Source organism: Camelus bactrianus, chromosome 19, assembly GCF_048773025.1.
Source record: "Camelus bactrianus isolate YW-2024 breed Bactrian camel chromosome 19, ASM4877302v1, whole genome shotgun sequence".
Classification (NCBI taxonomy): Eukaryota; Metazoa; Chordata; class Mammalia; order Artiodactyla; family Camelidae; genus Camelus; species Camelus bactrianus.
The window spans coordinates 25,757,697-25,770,747 of NC_133557.1; the positions used below are offsets into that span (position 1 = coordinate 25,757,697).

Genomic DNA, 13,051 nt, shown 5'->3' on the forward strand with positions numbered 1-13,051 from the left:
GTTTAAGGAAATAAATCCTCTAAAAATAGTTCTGCCCTTTTTTGCGTGCAAACACGTGGGTTGATTCCAAGCATGATAATGAACGTTTCGGTGCTGAATTCAACTGCTTGGGATCTAGTGCCAGCTCTACCTCTCGCCACCTTTGTGGAAAATGACTCAGCTTCTGCCGGTCCGTTTTCTCCTCTGAATAGGCCTTCCTTCACAGGGCTGGTGTAACTGTTAGATGAGAGAGGCTACGGCAAGGGCATGGCAAGGAGGAGGGACCCGTCGTGTTAGGTGTGTCATTATTAAGGTGGAGCTGATACACCAGACGCTGTTCCCTGTTTCCCCCTTTTGGTCAATAGCTTATGTTATTGCCCTTTCTTGAGAGTAACAGAAACACGTATCTTTTCAAATAACAACCATAGACGTCAACATTCAGTTCTTACTCTAAGCTAGGCGATTTCCATGTATGATTTCATTCAATGCTGGCAACAACTCCATGAGGCCCCACTGTTGTCAGCTCTGCTTTGCAGACGGATGACCTGGACCACAAGACCGGATCAGGGACGTACAAACGTGGATCTGGCTCCACGGCCCATGCCCTTACCTGGTGCTTGAGAGCAGCTCCCTTTCCAAATGCCAGACAACTCAGAATTTTGCTAATTCTGCAAGCATGTTCTTCTCCTTCCTCCAAATTAGACCGGCTTTCCATACAGTTACTTTGCGTGACAATCCTGAGATGGGAAGCACTGCTGAGAATAAAGTTACGGTTCTTCTTTCTTCTTTTTTTTCTGACAAGCCGATGACTTGAAATGAAAACCAAAGACAAATCTATTTATTTTTATTGTTTCGTGAACTTCAGATATGAAAAAATGATGAACACGGATGCAGAGCTCCTGCGCACCTGTTAGTAGGTGATGTGCAAACTTTGGACTCGTGCCCTGGTTTTCTCCCTGCGCTGGGACAGAGGGTCATTACAGAAGCTTACAGAGGCCCCCAAAGGATTGCTGCCCAGTGATTTGTTTGATGATTGTTGTTTTGGTTCGCATGCTTTTTGATTGGAGGTGGGGTTCTTTTAGGGGAGGTTGAGGAGTTAAAGGCTAGAAGATTTTTAAGCAAAATGATTACTGCTAAACCAAACCAAAATATCACCCAAGGGAAATCTTATCACCACAGTGTTAGCCAAGAGTCAAGCCCCAAAGCAGTAACAATATGGGATAACACTTTCGCCTGTCCCCAGCAACATGAGGGGAAATGAAGATGATATTGGGGGCTTTTGAACAAGTGAAATTTAGTCACTGTAGTGTATTGTACTGTATTTGATCCAATTCAATACAACTTATTCAGCATCTTCTTGTGCCCGGCACTGTTCTAGGCGTTGATGGAAACAGAATCTTTGCTCCCCTGCAGTTCTCATTAGAGTGCGAACAAATGAATACACATGGACAATGCAGGTCGTAGTCAGAGTCCAAAGAAAACCAGGCACAGAAGCACAGAGGGTGCAAGCAAGCGAGGGAAGCCCACGCTGAGGAGGTGACATTTGTAGAGACTTGGGTGATTGGAAGAAGTAAGCCTCCAAGACGTCGGGCAAGCGTGCATCGGAGACGGGGAGCAGTGAACGCGTGGTCCCTGCGGCAGGAGTGACCTCATGCTTTCAAAGAGCAGCGAGGAAGCCAGTGTGCGGGGCAGAGCGAGCGTGGGAGCGAGGAAGGAAGGAAGGAGGGGAGGTTTCAGGGAGCGTCGTGAACAGCCTGTTCGAGCCAACACGGTTTTAATTTTTACTCTGAGCTTGTGTGTTTCCTGCTTTGTTGGTGATAAAATCACCTTTTTTAAAGGAAACGATGGTAATGGCAGTGTTCTATTTTTTTTTTTAAACCTTCTTTCTTGGCAAAATAAAATGTGGGAAACTCTTTGTCAATTCCTTGAAGTCTTTTAAAGCTGGTGTGTGAAATCTAGAAGTCTGGGCTGTCTGCTCCGGGAAACATCTTGTGGCATTCTGTAGGTGGGAGCGGCAGGGCACCGCAGGACGCGCCGGACCCCGGGCCTCCTCTGTCTCAGACACGCTTTGTGATGCGAGGTGCGGAGCTTCTATTTCTGGCTTTCACTTTTCTGCACTCTTAAAACGAGGAGCGCAGTTTAAAAGAATCTTGAGTCAATGAAGGGCATAAGGACAAAGAAAGCAAGCAGGTAGACTAGAAAGCAGAGAGAGTAAACCGGTCAAGCCAGCCCGGCCCTGAGGAGAGGCAGGACCCCAGAGCCGGACCACGCAGACCTTTACAAAGGGGCGGCTCTGCTCAGCTCCATGCGCACCACGTGGGGAGGAAATCCTAGACTTCCTCTTGCCTCCTTGGAGTTTTCAAGGAAAAAAACAGAAATCATAGTTTTTATGTGAAATCTCTGTTTGTAAATATTAGCAACTATTTAGATTTAAAAACGAGCAACACTGTGTGAGCCCACAAAACACACGTGTGGGATGGGTTTGGCTGGGGGATGGTGTATCAGTGCCCCAGGGCTCCCGTGGTAAATTACCACAAACTGGGTGCTTAAAACAGCAGAAATCTATCCTGTCCCAGTTTTGGAGGCCAGAAGTTTAAAATCAAGGTGTCGGCCAGGCCTTGCTCCCTCTGAGGGCTCCGGGGGAGGGTCTTCCCTTCCTCTCCCAGCTCCCAGCAGTCCTTGGCAGTCTCTGTCTTGTAGCTACACCACTCCAACCTCGGCCTTCTCCTCTGCATGGCCTTTTTCTCCATGAGTCTCTGCATCTCCTCTGCTTGTAAGGTCACCTGTCATTCATATCACCCACCCTAATCTAGTGTGACCTCATCTTCACCTGATTACGTCTGCAAAGACCCTATTCCCCAACAAGGTCACACTCAAAGGTACCACCAGTTAGGACTTGAACATAACTTTTAGGGGGACTCAGTTCAACCCACTACAGATGAGTATAGCTTCTACTGGGAAATCTTCAGGATGAAGATTCTGGCCTAAAAGTCCAGGGACCACAATATGATTAAAAAACAACAACAACAAAAAAAACCTGCCCTGTAAAGTTTAGGATGTCCATCTCTCCAGGAAGTGAGCAATAAATGGAAGAAAGTTGGTCTGGATTTCTAAAGGGGCTTGTCCTGGCCCTAAGACCTAGGTCAGGTCAGGCACACTCTGTTCTTCGAACTGTGTTGCATGATTTTTCAGGGCTGTCGTACAAAGTACCACACAGTGGCTGGCATGAAACCACAGAAACTTATTCTCTGACAGTTCTGGAAGGTAGAAGTTTGAAATCAAGGTGTCAGCAGGGATGCGCTCCCCTGGAAGGCTCTAGGGAAGGGTCCTTCCCTGCCTCTTCTGAGCTTTCTGGTAACTCCCGGCAACTCCCGGTGTTCCTTGGCTTGCAGTTGCATCTCTCAGCCTCTCCCTCCATCTATCTGTGTGTGCCCGTGTCCTCTCCTGTCCTTGTAAGCACACCTGTCATTGGATTGGTCCACCCGAATACAATGATCATGACTTTGCGGGCAACTCTATTCAACCCAGTACAGATTCTGGGACCAGCAAGCTCCCATCCATCTGCCCGACTCTGCGAGTCTGGCTTTTCTAGCTCTCTGCAAGACTCCTTGCTCATCTTTCCACCCAGCTACGTCCTGAAGACGCTTGTATCAACTTCCAAACATCCACACCAATTTAAAGTCCAGCGTCAACTTGAACATGGGATTAGTGGCAAAATATTTCAAGAGAAATGGGGCTTTATTTCCTCTGCCATTTTTAAGCTCGAAACCTCCTGACTTGTAGGCTTCAAGCTCCAGTGGACCCCTCTGAAAAACTACCCACAGAAATCATGATACAGAGCATTCAGTGGAAGAAAACCAAACCACTTCCTCACTTTCTTTGTCCCAGTGAATAAAGAGCTTGAAGAAAAGCGTCCCATGCCTTTTCCAATCATATTCCTTTATGGCCTTTTCTGACTCCAGCTCTTTATGAGTTTCCTTTCCATCACATTTCTGATGAGTCTTTTTACTGCTTTGCACGACAAAATACAGCAGGCCCTAAAATATGGATGTCTTGTTCTTGGGAGAAAATGGAAAAGTTCACAAGAAAAGAAAATGACATAAGATGAGTGAGTCCATTCTTAGCAGTGGTATTCAAAAGTAGAGATTAGATAACGATGCAATTAGAGCCCATTTCTTTGGTTTTCTATAATTCTGAACATTTACTGACTTCTTTGACTGGTTTGGTATTTATTCTTATATCATATCAATTTAAGATCACCCCATATGCTGTGTCCAAGGGGGATGACAAATTGTGAGGAAAACACGTTCAGTGGAATTTTCCAAGGAGCTATCTGATTTTGACCTGAGATGTTATTATGAGGCCATCCAATCATTTTGGTCTTTTTTATTCTATCATTTGTGTTCCAAGTGTTTTAAATATTTAAATTGTCTTTCTTCTTATTTCCCTAATGAGAGTATTTGCATGCAGTACATCATAATGGACTAGAAATGGCTTTCTTCCTCTTGTGTTTTTAATCCAGTGGAAATGAGGACACCAGTTAAGAGGACAATGTAGTCAACCCAAAGAGAGATGGCGATGACTTAAAGGAGGGTGGAAGTCAGGAGAAATAGTGGGATTCGGGACATTAAGTTGAGTCAACAGGATTTGCTGATGGTTTGGCTGATGGTGAAATCTTAGAGAAAGCAAGAAATTAAGGATGCATCTAAGATTCTGTGAGTGAGGTCTTTACAAAATCAGAGCCACAGGTCAACAGCACCAGGCTCCTGGAGCCAGGATCTGGGTGGGGTCCAGGTGAAACCTGGATAAGATTCATCCTGGGCCGCAGGTTACCTGTACACTAGGAATTCCGAGTTGGCTTCCTATTAAAAGGGAACAGAGCACCTTGGATTATATCACTGTTTTCCAAAATGCAATATATGTACTACATAGACTGGTAGGATTATTTTAAATTGAAAAAAAAAAAAAAAGACTTTGTAACATAGCTTTATCCCAAGTCGTAATTCATGAAATTATGGCTTTGATGGGCATCATTTTAATTATGACTTTAAGGCATCTATTTCACTGAGAATTGTATACGTACATGCACACACGTGCACACATTTGTGCACGCACACACGCACACGCACCAGCCCATCAACCCATGATAACATGAATTATGACCTAGGGGTGAGACTAACTTAAAAAAAAAAAAAACTGGTCAATTTTTAAAGTACTGAGAAAATAACAATTAAATAGGTTCTGGAATGTGGCAAAAAATATTATGAAGGTAGCTTATGAATGATTGCAGTTTGAAAAACACAGAATCATATCAAATCTTCTCTGCATGCATATGAAAATGACAGGAGAATAAAACTTAAATTCAGTTGGTGAGAAATTCTTCCAATCCACAGTCCATATACATCTACAAATCAAGGCGACAAAACAGCATAAAGCACGGAGATGAAATGACAAAATCTGAGGGCTGATATGAGTGGTACTTAGTCCCCAAATGAAATAATGACTTACTAAAGGAAAGCTGAGTGAGGAAAAACATTGATAATTGTCCAATAAATCTTTCTATAAGCTCCCATTCGTCATCCCAGCATTTCTGTCTCTTTTTAACCTTCTGAGGAGGAGCAGGAGGCAGAGCACACAGGCGAGCAATTTCCGGAGCCACAGCGCGGCTGGTTTTACCATCTTTCCCACCAGGAAGGATCCCTGTGGGTCCTTCCCTCCCCGTGGCATCAAGACCATCAGATAGGACATTAGCCAGCTGTAGGCTGCCCTTTGCCCTCATTAGAGAGATTGAGAAAGACTCTGGTGCACCGGGACCGTGTTTCCTGCCCTGGCTGCGGGACCTGGGTCAAGTCCGGCCACCGCCTCCTAGCTAAAAGGATTTGAGAAGTTCTCAATCGTCACACCGTTCCCTCCACCTGAGACACAAACTGTGGTTCTGGCTACTAACCAGCTTGGCCCGTTTGCCTTCATTTGTTCATTTTTGTTTGTTTGTTTGTTTGTTTATCGAGCACCTCCTAAGCCCAACACTGATAGGGCAACAGCAACAAGAACGAGCACAACCCTCACAGGCTTGAGTCTCACACCCGGCAGCGGAGAGGAGCTCCGCCAGACAGATATACACACCATCGGGGACTGTGTTTAGTGCAACGAAGAGGCACCAAGTGTCGTCAGAGTCTCGTTACCTGGTCTTCAAAGTTGGACAATTGTCCCCTGGGAAAACGAGGAAGAAGGAGGGGAGTCAGCCAAAGAAGAAAGGATTCCAGTATGTGCTGCACCTCCAAGGCTCGAAGAAACTCGATGTGTTTAAAGAAGAGAAAGAAGGTCACTGTGGCTAATGTGTAGCAAGTCAGGGGACCAATCGTCCTGGTTTGCTCCAGGCCAAGGGGATCCCCAGGACAGGGGGACTTTTGATGCTACAACTGAGAAAGTCCTGGCAAACCAAGATGAATGGGTCATCCTAACAGTCAGCGGTAGGAAGGGTGGTGTTAAATTGGGCTGGAGAGATGATGCTGTGTGTTGGGATTACTGCTGGCACCACTAGCAGATCTGCCATCTTTCTCTGACTCCTTAGGACCTCAGGGCGGCAAGGATACGCTGTTCAAGTTACCCTGTGCTGCGTAACAAACCTGCCCAAACCTTAATGGTTCACAAAATAATGTATTGTTGTCTCTCACAGTTCGAGGAGTTGACCCGACTCTGCTTGGGGTTCTCACTGGGGGTCTCTCATGCAATTGTAGTCCGATGACAGCTGGGGCTAGAGTCACCTGGAGGCTTTACTGGGTTGAAAATCCAAGATGGTTATAGATTTCTCCACACCTGGATCTCAGCTGGGATGGTTAGAGCAGCTGGGTGCTAGCTGAGTCTCTCTATTTCTCTCTCTCTCTCTCCCGTTTCCCCATACGGCTAGTTTAGCTTGCTCATGCCATGGAGATATATCAGGGTGGTCAGACTTCCCAGATGGCACTGACTTTCCAGGGGACCCACACTCTAAGAGACCCACAGAAGTTGCACAGTTTTATGACCTACTTGGAAGTCACTTCTGTTGCACATTACTCAAAGTGGGTCACAGGCCTGGGCCAGATTCCAAAACAGTGGAAGTGGACTCCTTTTAATGGCAAGAATAGCACGGAATTTGTGACCATCTTTATTCCTCCAAAGATGCCACAAGTCAGTGTGCCTCACATAATCACGGCGGACATGACTGACAGCAAAATATGTTGGGCCCTGTGGAAGCAGACAAGGAGTCATTGCAAGTCTAGATCAAAGATATATATTTTGAATAAGGCTTGTGTAAGTCAAGACCTGGTTCTCATGGTATCACGTTTTATAATCCCTTTCAAGAGTGTTACCCTTACGCCCTTCACATCAGCAAAGCACCCCACAGGACACTACAGAGAAGGAGGAGCGAGCCTGTGAATGAAACTCCAGTTCAAAGATCCTCATTTGTCTTGAGGGCCTCCTGCAGTGATTTTGCCATCTTCCTGCAGAACCTTAGCATCTTGGGAAGTCCTGCAACCTCTTGTTCCCCAATCGTTCTCCTCCTCCTAAAAATTCCCAAACACATAGAGCTCTCCCAGTACCTTGGAAGCAGGATTACTGCTTGTCTCTTCCTTCTTTGTCAGAACCTACTGATTAGCACAGGTCCACAAGCTTGTTCTGTAAAGGGGTGGATAGTAAATGTCTTAGGCTTTGCTGGCCTCACGTTTTCTCTGTTGCAACTACTCATCTCTGGCATTTCAGCCACAGACAAGACGTGAACGAGTGGGTGGGTTTTTGCTCCAGTAAAACTTTATTTACAAAAATAGGCTACTGGCCAAATCCCATGGGCCACAGTTTGCCCACTTCTGGCCTAGACGACAGCCTCCCTGATAAACAGTCTCTGTGCTGAGGGAAAAGTGAAGACAGAATACTTGAGAGAAAAGCCAGCTTTCACGGGGCGATTCTGCCTAAAAGATTAAAATAATAGGACAGAATGCAGGGAAAGAAGATTAAGGAAAAAAATTAGCCAAGGAAAGTTTCACTCAAAATCTCCCAAAGCTGAAGCTAGAAACCAGAAAAAAAAAAAAAAAAAACTCTTCAGATTCATACTGAATTTGCAAAGTCCCAACAGGTTTTCTCCCTGTTTTGGTGTAAACTCTGAACATTCGCAACAAAGTTAAACCCTGTTTTAGTCCTTTTCTCGTGAGGAGAGTTCAGTTAATGCGTTTGAAAATCAAGTCAGCATTTTCCAACATGTAAAATGAGGGCCTCTGGTAATAAGTGAAAATCATTCAGGTCGTATGATTAATGACTACTTTTTATTTGAATGGTCCATTTACTTATTATAAAATTTATTTTAATATGTGTTTTGAAGATATAACTGCCACATGGAACCTATTACTTCACAGACCCTGCATAAGACAAGCTAAAGAATATAATGACATGTTTAAGTGAGTTGATATAAATAAAATTACTAAAGAAAAATAACATTAGAGATGATCAATAATATGGAAAAATTGTGACAAAATAAACAAACTATTCTTTCTTGGGAAACACTGGATTCGATGTTTTCCATCCCACCCTGGCTTTTCAAACCCTGGATTAACCACCTGGTGAAGACAGGTACCAGGTGATTTTTTTTGCTTATTTTGTCTGTTTCGCTTTTTTTAATCTCTTTTACCTAGACAGCCCTTGCTACATAAAAGGCCCTCAATAAACAAAGTGAGCAAGTAAATTAAGTTGTCATTCAAATTATTAGGTTAATTTTGAGTGGCGGAAAGTAACCTGACACAGACTCCAGGATATAGTATTTCAGAGACTCCTAAGCAGGGTCGGAAGCTCACGGCGCGGAAGAGATGCGCTTGTTTAAAGTCAGGCAATTAGGAGTGGACAGTCTCTTGGGATGTCTTCGCCAAGAGAAGAGCGATGGTGCCATAAATCACGATGTCTAATCTAAGCAATGTTTTAGGAATTAAACAGCAATTAAATCAAATGGGAAAGTTTCTAAGGGACACCTTTGACACCATGGGGGGTAAAAGTCAAAACAACCCCAAGAGTCTGTGGGGGGAAAATGGCCTTCTTCCAAGGGGCTTGCTAGTTAATAATTACCAAAAGGCATCTGTGGTTAAAATCCTCTTCCTTCCGGAGTCTTTACAATCTTGCCACAGATTTCCCTCGTGGAAGTCATCAGCCAGAGTGGAAAGGTTGCTGTGATGTTGAAAATGTATCAAACCACTGGAAAAGGACGTAGCAAAAAGTTTTGGCCTGGCGAAAACTAGTTTTGAGAAACTGGTTCCCAACCTGGACAGCGTACTCTGAGTCTGTTTACCCAGTGAAAGTAATTCAATGTCACCAACGTCAAGGAAAGCCCACCTTGAAGGTTGATAGTGTCTGTGTGTGTGTATTGCGTGTGTGTGTGCATTATGAAAGGTTTACTAAAATTTGATCAATTCTTCCATACCAGTGTTTCCAAAAATGCAGGACTTTTACTACTATCTGCAATAGAGGTGATTTTAGGTAATATCTGTTGGGGGTGGATTTTGTTTAGCAATGACGTACTGCTTTGTATCATTAAATAAAAATACCTCGCATGTATCCATGATATTATGAATTGTTTCTTAGAACGAGGTGAAGTTTCTTAAACGTATGTTAATTTTTTCCAAAAAAAATTTTAAGCAAATAATTGAACACAGGGATAAGTTTCAGACGTGGTAAAATTCATGAAGGTTGTTTTCCAAATGGCTGAGGGTTGTGAAGCCCTGTTCTGTGCAGATCTGTGACTGTTTCTAACACAGAGTGCAGAAGAGGAGCCCACATCCTTCCTTTATTAAAATCCAATGAAAACAGCAACGGGAGTGGAGGGTGAGGATGCAGAATGCACTTTTCAAGCTTAGATTATCCAGGTTAATTATCCAGTTGGTTCATTTGGTTATAAGATTCTTGAAAAAATAACCTTCACTGCCAACACTTAACTGGACAAGGAGGTAACCTCTTTTCTGAAGACTTCAGAGGGACTGTTTACATGACAGTTCAACAGAATGGCACTGGTGTGCCCTTCTATTTTTTGATAATAATGACTATCGATATTATTATTATATTACTATTAGTTTTCTTAGGGAATCCTCTCTATCCCAAATAACTAGGAAATATTTTTAATAAAAGAGATACTATAGTGATGACAATGCTGGTCTCACCAATTCGGATTCTGTTTCAAGCTCATCCTGTGCAGTCTCTTGTGTTCATGGTTCTAATCCAGCATCCAGCATTCAGCATCTATGAGATTGTGTGTGACTATTGATTCACTAAGGCTTGGTTGTGTCATCTGTAAAATGAGGATAATGATTCTCACTTCTGATTAATGATTAAATCAGAGAATGCTGACAATGTGTATAAAATACCAAGGCTGAAACAGCTCAATTCCTCTTTGTTCTTCTTCAGAGAGAATTGGTACATAGTAAATCCTTGATTATTCAAAATATAGGTGGCAAAACCTTTAAGGATACCTACCGCACAAAATCCCCTCCACCAGTCTTTGATTTCTCGGCTTAGAATCATCACTTTTTAGACCTTTCACTGTCTCTTAGCCACCACTGCTCACTGTAGCGGTTGGCTTCCCTAGGGCAGTCATTTTCACAAAGGAGCAATGCTTTCGTGCTTCCAGAGTCACACACGTGAGGATGAACAGAGGACCGCAGAGGCCCGGCCGTCTGAGATGCACATGCTGGGTGATCCTCCAGGCCCATCACTGGCGTTGGGGGCTTGCTCTTTCCCATAAAACCTGGCTCACTCTCTGCCAAATTCACAAATGAGCTGCAACTAAGTCACAAATGGTGGCACGTCACCGACATTCAAGGTTGTCCCTAAATACCTAAAACTGTAAATGTTAAACCTGTGATTGACAAAGGCCAACTGTATTTGATAGATGCCGCATAACAAAAGGTACAAAATGAACTCATTTGTTTGCCAGTAAAAGCCCATCATCCCTAATATAATTTTCTCTGATGATCCAACTTGTACTGACATCGTGAATCAATCCATCCTTCCTTCCTTCCTTCCTTTTTCTTTCTTTCTTTAACAAATATTTTTTGACTCCCTACTAACTGCCATGCAATATGCTTGCTCTTTGGTGGGAGAAACAAACAATTAAATGCATATGGTGGGTACAGTTTTCACAGAGTACAAACTCCAATGCGTGAAATATATAATCTGCTTCATTTTTATTCTATAAATTGATTTAATTCTTTCTCTGAGCCCTCATTACATATGGAGGGAAAAAAAAATACCTTAAAGAATGCAGTTCTGTCTGGGTAATATCTGCAGAGACTCAAACCATCCAGTCACACAAAACTCATAGTAACTACATATATGACCCCCCCCCCCAACCCAAAACTCCCAGGGCCTGGCATGAGGGGAAGGACCAAGTTCTACAGTTTAAGTTCAAGACAGGGCTTCACCTCCTAGTTCTATGACCTTGGGCAAGTCACTGCTGCTTTCTCAGCAGTTCCCTTGTAAAATGGGATGCTAAACCCTACTTTACAGGGCTTTTGAGAGACTATCTATGAAAATGCTTTATATACTAAAACGACTACACAAATGTTAGTCATCCTTTTACGTATAGTTTGCAATCAGCCTGAGTACAGCCCTAATCCTGGCATGTACCCTCGAAGTTCAGTGTGGGCGGATGAATCTCTATGACTTTTATTTTATAACCGTTTGAGTATTACTTACCAAAAAAAAAAAAAAAAAAAAAGCCATGCACTATTCCCATTTCCTCCTCAATACCTCATTTATTTAAGCTTGCTAGTTATTTCAGTTCTGGAGGTATACCGTGATAAATGATTAGCCGTTCCCTTAATATAATTTCAGGAGGTAACTGAAAAACTTAGGCTTCCTAAAGAAGTCAGATCTGACATTTGCAATTTGAGGCGCTCCCAGAACACTCCTCAGGGTGACAGGGGAATTCCACCTGGGACTCTGCATTTCATCCTTTTGCTATATTGGAAATCTGAGCCAGTCAGCATGGTGCCCCTGGGAAGGCTCCCGTGACCTTGGCCAAGGGGAGGTGTGAGAGTCAACCAGATTCCCCGTGGAGCTGTGAGATGGAGGAACTTCTTCCAGAAATACAGGGAAATTTATGTTGGGAGCACACATTTGGGAGCTGGGCGCCAGCTCTTGCTTACAGACAAATAGCAGGAAGGGACAAAAGGGGGAGGGGGAGACATTTATTACTGCAGGCGAGAGACTGGACCAGGGCTGGAAACCCCAGAAAGAAGGAAAGCCAACATGCAGTCCCAGAACTGCTTTGTGAATAAAGCCATCCACGTCTAGCCACATGCAGCCATATTTACTTAAATCAAATTAAGATGGGAATATAGCATTTTTAACAATTTTATCTTTTGGTGGAGAGTCCATATCCTTCCTTTACGGTTTCCCTCTTCTGATACCCCCGAGATCCTGCCGGAGCAGTAGCTGGGAACTGTGTGCCAGATCTGCCATCACTAGTACTGACAACTAGTCCCAGCCTTGCCACTTCCCAGCTGTGTGGCTTCAGCAGAGGTGACTGACCTCTCTGGGCCTGTGTTCAATATTATAAAATTACTCTGATGCCTATTTCACCCAGTTATAAGTAAAAACATGCCCTGACCAGAAAATAAGATAATGCAGTGATGAGCCGTGTGGTATCTGCATCCCTCAGCATCCTCAAATCCATTTTTTTAGACATAAACAGAGGTTATGTATAAATTACAGTTAAATGGCATTATATTTGTCCATTTTTTTTAAAAAAAAGGAATCAATCTAGATCTTGTTATTCAGGAAAAGTATTCCATGTGTAATAGTAACAATGTGGAAAGAGGAAGCAGAAAGGAGGTAACCGTTTCTGAAAAGGGACCTTCATCGCTTTGGAATGTCATGTGACTGCCTTCTGAGTGTCCAGCTTCTCAGTAAAAAAAAAAAAATACAGGAAACCTCAGAAGTTAGTCTTGCACACACACCCTGGCTAAGTAGGTAAGTTCACCCCCCACAAGATGAGAAAGGGTAGTTAGCGTGTGAGGGTGACGTACTCCCAGGGAGCATTCCGGGGTCCTCGGCGTAG

General features: G+C 43.6%; 1 protein-coding gene across 6 annotated transcripts in view; it reads left to right on the forward strand.

The window, feature by feature from the left end:
* Positions 1-13,051, forward strand: part of TSHZ2 (teashirt zinc finger homeobox 2) — a 410,894-nt gene that overhangs the window by 330,946 nt on the left and 66,897 nt on the right. The window contains exon 3 of one of the 6 annotated variants that reach the window (XM_074347459.1): positions 1,358-8,404. The exons of the other annotated variants lie outside the window; for them this stretch is intronic. The gene's annotated coding sequence lies outside the window, so the exon portion shown is untranslated. Of the gene's footprint in view, positions 1-1,357; positions 8,405-13,051 lie in introns of those variants that run through there. 6 annotated transcript variants of the gene reach the window in all.